The sequence below is a fragment of the Phaseolus vulgaris genome, chromosome 11 (assembly GCF_000499845.2).
Source record: "Phaseolus vulgaris cultivar G19833 chromosome 11, P. vulgaris v2.0, whole genome shotgun sequence".
Classification (NCBI taxonomy): Eukaryota; Viridiplantae; Streptophyta; class Magnoliopsida; order Fabales; family Fabaceae; genus Phaseolus; species Phaseolus vulgaris.
The window spans coordinates 44,205,795-44,219,460 of NC_023749.2; the positions used below are offsets into that span (position 1 = coordinate 44,205,795).

Here is a 13,666-nt window from a genome sequence, read left to right on the forward strand (position 1 = left end):
TTAAAAATAAAATATTTATGTTTAATATTTTTGTAATTATTATTAATATATAAATTATTATTATTAATATCATTGCAAATATTATTCATATTATTGTAATTATTATTTATAATAAATATATTATTAGTAATATGTTTTTGATCATGATGGGGTTATTTTTTTTGCTTTTTACTAAAATGGGGTCCGTTTAAAAAAAAATTACAAATTTAGACAAGTTGTACCAATTTGGCACGACTTCATATGCACAAATCGTTCCAATTTGACATACTGAAGTCGTGCCAAGGCGGCAATGTCATCAGGAGTTAATGGCTCAAAGTTTGAATAAGCTGATTATCCAAACATGATGCATACACGATTATCCAATTTTTTGTTCCTTAAAACTAACACTCTTAGAAAATTATGTATCAAATTAATTTTTAACATTACATAACTTACTACCCAATATATAAAGAATAAATTTTTTTTTAAAAAATATGACGTGGCAGAAGTCGTGCCAACTTGGCACGACTTCAGTATGATATGACAGAAGTCATGCCAAGTTGGCACAACTTCAGTATGACAGAGCAGAAGTTGTGCCAAGTTGGCACAACTTCAGTATGACAGAGCAGAAGTTGTGCCAAGTTGGCACAACTTCAATATGACATGGCAGAGTCGTGTCTAATTGAGACGATTTGTGCATATGAAGTCGTGTCGAATTGACACGACTTGCCTAAATTTGTAATTTTTTTTAAACAGACCCCATTTTGGTAAAAAGCAAAAAAAAAACCATCATGGTCAAAATCCCATTATTGTAATTATTATTAATATTACAATTATTATTATTATTATATTAATTATTATTAATATTATTATAATTAATATTAATATTATTATTATTAAGATTACATTTATTATTACTAATATTATCGTAATTAATATTAAAAATAATCTCTTTCATATTATTATTACTAATAATTTCATTATTATTATTGTGTGAAACCAATGAATATCACTGTCCAGTCATTCATGAACCGAAATACAGCTAGAGACTTTTACAAGTTGACTTTATTGCAAGTGTCCCAATCTCGCTAAATCCACAACACATTGGCATGACCATGCAGAAACTATGTCATGGGTCACCACTTATGAACTCATAGGTCACCACTTACATTACAAGGTTTCTTATGACCACCACTACGTGGGTTCACCCACCCAATTCACGTTCATACCCTCCACCTAGGTCCCTTCACACACATCATTCACTTCCAAGTGGTGAATCCCAATAACCAACATAAAAAACATGACCATGCACAAACATTGTCATGGGTCACCACTTATTAACACATAGGTCACTACTTACACTACAAGGTCTCCTATGACCACCACTACATGGATTCACCCACCCAATTCACATTCATACCCTCCACCTAGGTGCCTTCACACACATCATGCACTTCGAACTCATGAATCAAATAACCAAAATGAAACACATGACCCTGCTGTACAAAAGTTGGCATGGGTCACCACTTATAGAAACTAAGGTAACCATTTACCTGTATGTCCAACACTACCAATAAATGTTTTCACTAAAAAAAACACTCAATATCGGTGAATTTATTAACATACAATTTTACATTTGTGGCATCCAATGACACATTTGTGCCCAAAATATGATATATAACAATACTACACTATGTATAGTGCATACTTGCTTACACAAAAAAGAAATTTCTTGCATCCCATTTAAATATACATGAATTAAATAACTTAAATCAAACTCAAATTACTTTCATTCATCAAACAAATGTATATATATTGTCCACGTGTACTCATAATAAGTAACATTTTTGTAAATAAGAACGAAAATGTACAATTACAAGAAAAATATGTCATCATTATCCAAATTTGTCAAGACGGTTTCTCGTTCAACATTACGCTCATCCAACACCCAAGAAAAAAGCATTTCTTGACGAAAGCTTAGGAGGTCCTTCTGAATAATATATCATGGAATCAGTTTCCAATTACCAAATTCTAAATTAAAGGTGTAAACTCATGAAAATAGTTATTACTGTGGTGTAATTGGGAAAGGTTTTCCCATCCAATTGTTGTGAACCATCCCACAACTCGATATATTTGACAACTAAAATGTCATAGTCATAACTGCATAGAACAAATAAATTTTTAACTCTAAACAAAAATTCAAAATATTAAGTCCAAACCAATTAAAATACATATAAAATCAAAATAAATAACACTATTACTTTCAATACTAACCTATTTGGTTGTAATGGAATCTTTTGTTTTATCAATGAAATTTGAGGACCACTCTTTCCTAAGAAGTCGTCAAGAATTTAAAAAAGGTGATGGAGTCGATTAACCTACAAGATGCAATTTAACAAGAATGACAAACAAATTCAAACCAAATGAATTCATTAACTATTAAAGAACATGCAATTATTTACCATTGCTTTATCAATCTTCTATCGACCTTCAATTCCATGACCAATGGAGTCCAACACATGCAATTGCCTCGTCCGAAAATTGAATGTGTACAACCACCAATGGTCATTGAACACGGTTGGCACAAAGATCTACAAAACAATGCAAAATTTAAATCGACAGTCAACATCAACATTCTAAACAACACCAACAAAATTTGCACAAAACATCGCCAATATTAACTTACAAAATCACAATACGATATTCCCTGGTATGATAATCAGAACTGGACCATGAAATTTGTCCCTCATTCATGTTGATCTCCTCAATTACACGAGTTTGTAACAACCAACTCTTATTATTACTATTACCAAAAACTTAAAACAAATAACAAGAAATTTAAATGCACACTAACCGCAAAAAGCGGATTGAATGAAAACTGATTCAGCACTCTAAATTTCACAATTTGATTCAGATTTAACAACCGGTTACAAATAACATAACCTACAACCACATTCAACATAACTAAGTAAATAATATAAGTACATACAACAAACACAGCAATATGAAAATTTTTACCATGTTGTCAACTTTTGACCGCAGCCTTAATGATTGCAAATCCAGCTTTGTCAAAATATTATTTTGTATGTCCACAATAACACTACAACAACATTTAACATCAACTCATCAATCATGCAATAACAACAAATCAAGTAATAACTAAAATTACTTATGTTGCACATTAAGTATAGTTACTTACCGTTTTATGTTAAACTTAAAGGCAAAATTTTTTTATACATCTTCAAAATATCCAAACTAGATGAGCTTGGACCGACACAGGTTGCACTAGCAGAGTTTAGGTTGGGTCCACATGCACAAATCCAAGTGACCACTGCTTTTCTTTATGAAGCAGTTGTCAGACCTCTTTAAGTTGTTTATCCAAATCAACAATTCTATTTTGGTTATTTGCAACTTTCTTCTCACAAACTTTATGTTGGTCAAGTAAGTTCTCCCACTCACTTGTACCATCACTAGATTCCCCAACTCCCTCATCTGAATCTGCTAAGGCTTCTTTAACAATTTTTATACCTTCCTCTTCAGCGGTGACTGGTCAATCCCATACAATATGAAAAAAACAATAATTTAAAATTACTAAAAAATTATTGCAAAAGTATGCACCAAAAACTTAACCAATCCAAAAAATACCTCAGCAGATAAAAACAGTTTATGTAACCTTCTTCCACGATTATTTACATATGGTTAGTGCAAAAATCGTGAAAAACCAATACAATCGACATGGTCACCAACACCCACATGGTGAACTGCCCACACCTATTTCCAAAAAATAATACACAAGTAATTAACATTTAATCAAAATGACCAATTCATTACAAAATCATAATTGTACAAATTTTCACTAACCTGTAACATGGCAACACAACCTGTCAAATATATTTCACGGGCATTCTTCTCTTGATAGTACACTTCAGATGCCCTCCTCAAACTTGTAGCTAATACATTATACATTGCACCACAATTATATAAATCTAACGCATGTAAATTGTCTAACAATTTAAAAGGAAAACATTTAAATGTCCTAGAAGTCCTAGGAACATAAAAAAAACACATAACCCAAGCAATATGTATAACCTACCAAAATCATCTACACTTTTCTTTCTATTCAAATTCTTGTCCCACAACATTTTTACAATTGTTTCTAATTTAATTTTTTCCCCATCATCAAACAACCTATTCACCAAACCTCCCCCGTCATTCTCCAATTTCACCTCCCTCCCCATCCTAATACAAAACATACATCAACAACTGAAAAATGAAGTAAACTTTTTTGAATCCTAAATATACTGTTATTTGATGCCCATCTACTTAGTAGCTCTCTCAGAAGGCTGTTAGAAATGTATAATACTTTGTCCACTTCAACCATCTACTTGAATGGAGTTTGTTGAATCCTTTCTCGTTAAAAGATGATAAGTTTATGGTTGACATCAACAATATATTGAGTCTGCACATTGTGCCTAACTCGTACCTGCAAACTCATAAAATAAAATAATACCATCTTTATTTATTCAACAATGTCACTTCACAAAATATTCAACTATTATGAACACAATATAAAAACAGTACCTTCAATTCAGCTTTTGCACGGGAGAAAAAAAATCTTGGACAATGAACTTTCCATTCTCTAAACCTTAAAAAACGATTCATTTAATCAAAAACAAAATAGAGAACACAATAAGTCACAACAAACCTCACACAATAAGTCAAAGAGCAAATAACAAAAAACCTCTCACAAAGCACATAACAAAACAACTTAGTTCTCAAAGACAGCACAAAAAATCACATTCGAAGATTAAGTTGGAAGGTTACATGACAATGCATAAAGTTCTTCATAGGTCACCACATAAAAACAAAAAGGCCACCACTTAGATTCACACACCACATTTCAAGCTACCGTTAGAATTATCATTTGTCTAACCTCCAATGAGCCCATTACACTCCCTTTAGAACCCTCACAACACCAAAAAAGTGTTGAAGATGGTTGCTGCCCCTTCAAGACATGTGTTTGATGAAGACTTTTATGTACATTTCATGTATTTTTACATTTGCTTTAAGAATGTCTTAGGTAGTGTTTAGAGGTTGTTTAAGAGTAGGCTTTTTGCTGAGTAACTCACCTCTTAACCACTAACCATGTGATAAGAGCAAGCACAAAATTTAGAAAACTGTTTTTCACATGTTTTACAAAAAACACGTTTACTGCATAAAAATAAATCTGTTCTTTTCTAAATAAACAAATTCATTTTTAAATTGATGCCTTGGCTAAGTCTTGTGAAAATTAGATTTTATGTATCAAGTATTTTGACTAAGTCTTCTACCTTTCAAAACGATTGTGTTTTAAATAGTTAAGCTTTTTCTGTTTTTGTTTTGAAAAATAAATTTGTTCATCTGTAAATGAATAGATTCTTTTTTTACTCTGGTGCCAAGTCTACCTCAAACGGTTTTAAATTTGTCCCTGCACCAGAATGGCTGACTAAGTCTCCTCTCATAACAAATTCTCTAACTTCTTTTTGAAAATAAATCTGTTCATTTTATTTTCAATCTGTTCATTTCATAACAGCTTTAACTGTTTTTCAAAAATCTGTTATAAGTTGGTTTTCTGTAAAATGAAAACTTATTTCTAAGTTTAATCATCGATCATACAATTGAGAAAACAAGTTTTGCATAAGAGAATTAGGGATTTACAAAGAATTAGCATATGTTCTTGAAAGATTTCGAAAATCAAAAAGTTCTTCTTCTTGTTTGATTCCAAAAGCTTGGTGAGAGGTGCTGCTACTGTTTTAGCAATCTGTTCTACTGGTTTAAGGCAGATTTCTGCATCCTCAATCAGGTGTAGTAGTTTCACATTTCTATTCTTGTAAAAGTTTGGTTGTACACTCTTCTTGATAGGGTTTCTTGAAGAGTGTGTGTGCTGAAATAGGGTTTTTCAGCAAGTGTACCTAAGTTCTTGTGGGGTTCAAGAACAGTAGGATTTGTGTTTGTTTGAATTGTGATTTAGTGAATTTCACCTTGGTTTAGGTGAAGACTGGATGTAGCTCAGTTGAGTGAACCAGTATAATTGCCTTGTGTTCATTCTCCCTTAATCTCTGCACTTAAATTTCGGCTTATCTGTTAAACTGTCATGAAATAAATCTGTTCAATTAATAATAAATATGTTCTTTCTGGGCTTTTTTCATATTGTTCTTAATTTCTGGAAAAGCTGTTTGATTTTGATAAGAACATATAAAATCTGTTAAAAGCCACTGGAACATATTGATTGTGATAGGTTACTCAAGTAATTGTCAAGCTACTAATTGAACCTTAATCACTTGCTTAAAATTGAAGCTTGTTGTTTTATGATTCACTGTTTTTCTTCATTATATCAGTGTGTGTGTATATCTGGAAAATCGATCGGCATAATCTTGTGATTAACTTGACTGTATAAACGTTTTTCAAACACAAACAGTGCCAAAATAAATCTGTTCATTTCCAAATAAATCAATTTTTTTTCTGTAAACTGTGATAAACACTGATTCTGCGAGAAACATTCTCTCATCCAAGAATCTGAATTGTTTAAAATGCAACCCGAGGAGAGCATTGCTGATGTGCAGAAAAGGTTCACTCATATTGTGAATCACCTTACTGGTTTGGGAAAAGAATTTGACAGAGAGGAACTCAACATAAAGATATTGAAGTGCCTCGACAGAAGCTGGCAACCAAAGGTGACTGCCATATCTGAAAGTCGTGATCTGTCAAAGCTGGGAACTGCTGCACTCTTTGGAAAGCTAATGGAGCTGAGCTAGAGCTCAAGAGACTCAAAGAGCAGGAAACAACAGAGAGAAAACCCAAAGGTCTTGCACTGAAAGCAAGTGAATAGAATGAGATCAAGGAGGAAAAAGAAGATGCTGAAGATGATGAAACAATCAGTCTTGTTACAAAAAGATTCAACAAATTCCTGAAGAAGAAAAGAAGAGATAGGAACCAGCAGAAAAGAAGGTATCCTAAACCCAATGATTCAAATTCCTCTAACTATACTTGCTTTGGTTGTGGCAAAACAGGGCACATCAAAACGGATTGTCCAAACAATCAAGCAAAGGATAAATGTGCCAGCAAAAGAGTTGAAAGGAGCAAGGGAAGAAGAGCTTACATCTCATGGGAAGAAAATGAAATATCTTCAACCAGCAACTCTTCAACTGAGAATGAGGAAAACAATATGTGCTTCATGATGAAGGATGAGGAGTCAATCTCTAATTTAGTAAGTGAATTTTCTGTGGATTCTGATAACTATGATCAATTGCTTGCTTCTTTCAAGGAAACACATGATGAAGCAAATAGGCTAGCTGTAATATGCAATAAGTTGCAAAAGGTAAATAATGTGCTTGCACCTAAAGTAAAAACACTTGAGGAAGAATTGCATAAGGCCAAAGCAGATTTGGTAAGCCTTGAACTAACATGCTTGCATGCCTCTATTAAAACTTGTGAAAACTGCAAAAAAATTGGAAAAACAAGTGGAGTATTTGCTAAAAACCCTTTCCAATTTCACCAAGGGAAGAGAGAACCTTGAGTCTCTTCTTGGCTCACAGAATGTTGTTTTCAATAAAAATGGACTTGGTTATACCTCTGGAAATGTAACCAATGTCAAAAAGCTTTCAAGTGTTTTTGTTCCAGCAAAATCAGGTTTTTCAGCTTTTAACAATGGCAAAAAGGCATCTCATGTAACCTGTTTTTACTGTATGAAATCTGGTCATATCTCTAGGTCTTGTATTGCTAGAAAGCATCTTGTTTCTAAGAATTTAGCAAAATGGCGACCAAAGAGAAGGTTTTAATCTGTGGTACTTGGACAGTGGCTACTCCAAGCATATGACTGGAGATCTTACAAAATTCACTAGCTTGAAGCTCAAAGCAGAAGGACATGTAACCTATGGTGATAATAACAAAGGAAGGATTTTGGGCAGAGGCACTGTTGGAACAGGGAACTCAACCACTATTGAGAATGTGCTTTATGTAGAAGGACTCAAGCATAGCCTTCTCAGCATAAGTCAGCTTTGTGACAAAGGATACAAGGTGAATTTTAAGTCAAATGGCTGCACAATCTCAAGTGATTCATCTGGTAAAGTGTTGTTTACTGGTAACATATATCTTTTGAATATCATGGAAACTAACTCTTCAAATGATTGTTTGATGTCTAGAAGTGATGAGTCTTGGTTGTGGCACAGGAGGTTAGCTCACATACACACTAATCACTTAAATAAATTGAAATCTAAAGATTTAGTTTCTGGTTTACCTAACATTAAGTTTCAGGATAACAGGCTTTGTGATGCTTGTGTGAAAGGTAAACAAATCAAATCCTCTTTCAAGTTAAAAGATATTGTCTCTACAAAAAATCCATTGGATGTGTTACATATGGACTTATTTGGACCATCTAAAGTTGCTAGCTTGGCTGGAAATTTGTATGCTTTAGTTGTTGTGGATGATTACTCTAGATTTACATGGACTTTGTTTCTTGCACATAAAAATGATGCTTACATTGCTTTTAAGAAATTGGCAAAGGTTCTGCAAAATGAAAATGGCTGCTGCATTAAATCAATTCGAAGTGATCATGGGGGAGAGTTTCAGAATGCTAGATTTGAGAGGTTCTATGAGAAGCATGGGATAGCACATATCTTTTCAGCCCCTAAGACACCCCAACAAAATGGTGTGGTTGAAAGGAAAAACAGATCATTAGAGGAACTAGCTAGAACCATGTTAAATGAATCTAAGCTCCCTAAGTATTTTTGGGCAGATGCAGTCTATACTGCAGCTTATGTGTTAAATAGAACCTTAATTAGACCAATTCTTAAGAAAACTCCATATGAATTGTATAAGGGCAGAAAACCTAGTGTGAGTCACCTTAAAGTTTTTGGGTGTAAATGCTTTGTATTGAATAATGGCAAAGAAAATCTTGGTAAGTTTGATGTTAAATCTGATGAAGGTGTGCACATTGGTTATGCTTTGAATGGTCATGCATGCATATAGAGTCTTCAATAAAAGGTTGCTCATAGTAGAAGAATCAATGCATGTTGTTTTTTATGAAACTGATCATAGAATATCTAAAACTGTTGCTGATGATCTTGACATTAATGAATTTAAATTTGTTTTAAATCAAAAGGAATCGCTTCATTTTGATATTGCTGATACACATGCTATGCAAGAATCTACTGTGCCTGCAGGTTTTCCAAAAGAGTGCAAAACCCCTAGAGACCTAACCCTTGATAATGTCATTGGGAACATTGAGAAAGAAGTATCAACTAGGAAATCCTTGAACAACATCTGTGAAGCAATGGCTTTTGTATCTCAAGTGGAACCTAAGAATCTGAATGAAGCTCTCAAGGACAGCAACTGGAATTTAGCCATGCAAGATGAACTGAATCAATTTGCTCTTAATGAGGTCTGGACTCTTGTTCCTAGAATACCTGAGATGAATATAATTGGAACAAAATGGGTATTCAGAAACAAAATGGATGAGCACGGGGTGATTACCAGAAATAAGGTTAGGCTAGTGGCTAAAGGGTACAATCAAGAAGAAAGAATAGACTATGATGAGACATATACACCAGTGGCACGACTAGAAGCTGTCAGATTGTTACTTGCCTTCTCCTGCATCAAAGGGTTCAAGCTATTTCAAATGGATGTGAAGAGTGCATTCTTGAATGGTTATATAAATGAAGAGGTATTTGTTTCACAACCACCAGGTTTTGAAGACCATCAGCATCCAGAATACGTGTTCAAACTCAAAAAGGCTCTCTATGGGCTCAAGCAAGCTCCTAGGCAATGTTATGAGAGGCTAAGTGATTTTCTCACCTCACAAGGCTATGACAGAGGCACATTAGATAAGACCTTGTTCATCAAGAAGAAAGGGGATGACTCAATTCTAAAACAAGTATATGTGGATGATATCATTTTTGGATCAAACAATGAAGAATTGTGTGAAACTTTTGTGGAAATCATGAAGAACGAGTTTGAAATGTCAATGATGGATGAGTTGAACTATTTTCTAGGCTTGCAGGTCAAACAACTCAAGGATGGCATTTTCTTGAATCAAGCTAAGTACTGCAAGGATCTGCTGAAGAAATTTGAAATGGACAAGTACAAACCAATCAGCACACCCTTCTCAACTAGCTGTCACTTGGATCATGATGAAGCTGGAATTATTGTTGATGTAACCAAATACATAGGACTTATAGGACCACTACTGTATCTCACTGCCAGCAGGCCTGGCATAATGTTTGTAGTGTGCATGCGTGCTTGGTTTCAATCTGCTCCTAAAGGATCACACTACAATGTTGTCAAAAGGATTTTCAAGTATTTGCAAGGAACTAAAGAAGTTGGCTTGTGGTATCCAGGTAACATCTCATTAAGCTTAACTGGATATTCTGATTCAGATTTTGCAGGTTGCAAAATTGATAGGAAGAGCACCAGTGGAACCTGTCACTTGCTTGGATCAAGCTTGATCTCATGGCAATGCAAAAAGCAGACTTGTGTAGCTCTCTCCACGGCTGAAGCAGAATACATTGCAGCAGGGAGTTGCTGTGCTCAAACCATATGGCTAAGACAACAATTGAATGATTTTGGTATCTTACTTAACCATATACCTCTGTTGTGTGATAACACAAGTGCAATCAACTTAACCAAAAATCCTGTCATGCATTCAAGAAACAAACACATTGAAATTAGGCATCATTTCCTAAGGGAACACATTTCAAATGGAACTTGTGATATTAAATTCATTGATATAGATTTACAGCTTGCTGATTTGTTCACAAAACCATTGGCTAAAGATAGGTATAATTTTCTGCTTAATGAATTGGGTATTATAAATGTCAATTGTGCCTAGCAGTGAAAAATTAAATATGTTTATTCGTAATTGAATGTGTTTATTTTTTGTACTGATATGCATTGATGACTAGGAAAGAGAAATTATGTTCTTTGACTGCTTGATTGACTTAATGGGCATTAACCTCTGTACCTTTGACCGTTTTGGTCATGGTTATGTAACCGATTTGATGGTTTGGGTGCTCAATAAAGGTATGAATTGTGTGCATCATGACCCTAAATATTTGCTGCATATTTTCAAAGATTCTCTGCACAATTTCAGAGCATAAAATCTTCATGCATATCCATTCATAACTGTCATATCAACCTATTCATTTCTCAATATAAATCTGTGTGAAAATCTGCTACCCACATTGGCTACTTATTTTCGGTTCTCAGCATTTGAAACAAGAGAAAATTCTGGTTCAACCATGGCTTCTTCTTCAAGACAGAAACAGAAAAATAAGGGCAAGCAAAGCACCTTTCAAGGTGTGCTAGAAGGTTGGTTCGCTGGAAATGAAGAAGGAATCAATGCCTACATCCACGAGACAAGCAGAAAGCAGATTAACATACCCAAGGTGCTGGATTTCAACTGGCTGAAATCAGAAAAAATGGCAGAAACAAGGGCTGTGTTGAAACACCAGAAACTGAAAAAGCTGTTGGAATTAACGGGTAATGTATATCCTGATTTAGTTAAGGTGTTTTACACTAATCTAACCTTGGATGGAAAGAACATTGTCTCTTATGTGAAAGGGATCAAAATGAAGATCACAAGTGATGTTTGGGATTTTATGGCTGGAATCAAGTATGCTGGACTGAAAGTAGGAAAAGAAAACACCAGTGGGATTCAAGAATTTAATAAACCGCAATATTACAAGAGCTGTATGAGGAACCCTACCCAGAACATAAGCAGGTTCCATGCAGGTCATTTGAACCTTACACCACGTCTTGTTGCCTACATTATATCATGGCAACTCATCTCAAGAGGTACAAATCATGTTGTTTTACATGAAGAGAATTTAATCATTCTATATTGCATCATGAACCAAATTAAGGTAAACTGGGTTTTCATTATCAATGAACACATGCTGAAATCCAAAAGGTTGGCTGATTATCGCTTTCCTTATTCTATACTTGTTTCAAAATTGATTGATTTCTTTGGTGTTGATGCTTCAAATGAGAGAAACGACCCCATCAAGGCTGTAAGTGAGATTGACAATTAAACTCTCACAAAGATGGGATTTCACAAAGTAGAGGACAATTGGGTGGTTCTCAAAGGCAAGAACCCTCAAGCAAAACATGGAGCCTCAAACCTCAATAATGAGGATGAGGATGAAGTTGTTCCCATGGAGGATGACACAGTTCAAGCGGCAGAACAATCTGTTGAACATGCTAGAAATCAAAGGATACGTTCTCCATCTGTAAAAGTCAGAGGAGACTCACCTGCTCCCCAATCTGTGCATGAAGAAGTTGCTGCAACTCATCAGAATGCCATTGTTGCCTATCAAACTCCAGAATACCGAGGAGAACCATTGTCCATGTTTGAAAGGCAAGTTCTGTATCGCCTTGATGTCATGACTATAGAACAGAGGGCATACTTTGAGACTACTCAAGCAAGGTTTCAGCACCTTGATGATCAAATTGAAAAACCCTATTTTGTATTTTAGAGTCAAACAGATTGAAATGAAACATAAATTTTTATAGATTATGTTCAAAAAGTAATTGTTGATCTGCAGTAAATTCCTATTGAGGAACAATTGTGGATATTTTCTTAAAATGTCTTATAGAAAAGTGTTTTTCAAAATTATGAAACCTTTTAAACATGATTCCTATGGAAGAATGGCTTTTTCCAAACTCACAGTGCTTAGAATATTTTTGGAAACTTTTGCGAGTCTATTCAAGAGCTTGATATGATTATGTTGAATAAAAATATTTTTTAAACAAGATTTTCTAAAGAATATTATCTCCTTTTAGGGTTTATATCTGAGCTACAATTCCATATTACTAGTTTTAAACCTCTCCTATTCAAATTCAACTGAACATAGAAATTCTTACACTGCCATCTATCCTCAAAACCTAGGTCAAATCATCTTTGAGAAAATACTAGCCATATCCAATTGCACCTTACAATTTTGTAGAGTGGGTAGCAGAGGCCAGATTGACACCTGACTAAATCCTTCCTTCTCCTAAGCCAAACCATGATCTTCTTCTTGAAGAGAAAATTATGGCAAAAACCTAAGAGATGATCAGTAGAGCCTTATTCATTGAGAGACGCGTTACAAAACAAGTTCTTACTGATACAGAAGAGTGTCGTCGTAGGTTTAGGGAAGATGATCTAATTCAGATACATCTCCTAAAAGCTAGGTTCTCTGAAAGGATGAATAACCTTGCTCTCTCATTTTTACTACAAATAAATCAGTCCTTGAGATTGTGCCTATTCTTTCTTGTCGTCGTTCTAAACAACCTTCCCAACCTCCACATCAGTGATAATTTCTTTCAAATAATTCTTTTTAATGTTGACAAAAAGGGGGAAGATAATAAAAGGCTTGCTTTTGTTTATTTTTTTAATAAATTGTTTTAACCCATAATAATCTTCTTTGAAATAAGAGAAATTATTTGATATCGCTTGCGCATATTGATATATATATTCTGATATTGTTGTATGGTTGTTTATTTGACTTATAGTTTGTGTCATCATAAAAAAGAGGATATTGTTGAGTCAGTAGGTGAAATAATACTTTCATTGTAAATAAAAATACGTAGGAACAAGGTCAATCATTGTCGAACCCAAATAAAAAAAAAACTTCAAAATATTTTCTTTGTTTTTTTACATGCATTTCTGTTT

At 34.1% G+C, this 13,666-nt stretch overlaps 1 long non-coding RNA gene across 7 annotated transcripts; it reads right to left on the reverse strand.

Annotated features, from left to right (window-relative positions):
• Positions 1-1,877: 1,877 nt before the first annotated feature.
• Positions 1,878-4,642, reverse strand: LOC137822822 (uncharacterized). Of its 7 annotated transcripts, XR_011083001.1 has the most exons (9): positions 3,841-4,531; positions 3,625-3,750; positions 3,179-3,525; positions 2,998-3,079; positions 2,834-2,922; positions 2,666-2,739; positions 2,468-2,570; positions 2,254-2,357; positions 1,878-1,969 (listed from the first exon to the last, which is right to left on the reverse strand). It is a non-coding gene; the product is annotated as an uncharacterized lncRNA (long non-coding RNA). The 7 variants fall into 7 exon arrangements; XR_011082993.1 differs by lacking the exons at positions 2,666-2,739; positions 2,834-2,922 and adding an exon at positions 4,561-4,642 and having other exon boundaries at positions 3,841-3,929; XR_011083005.1 differs by lacking the exon at positions 2,666-2,739.
• Positions 4,643-13,666: the final 9,024 nt, after the last annotated feature.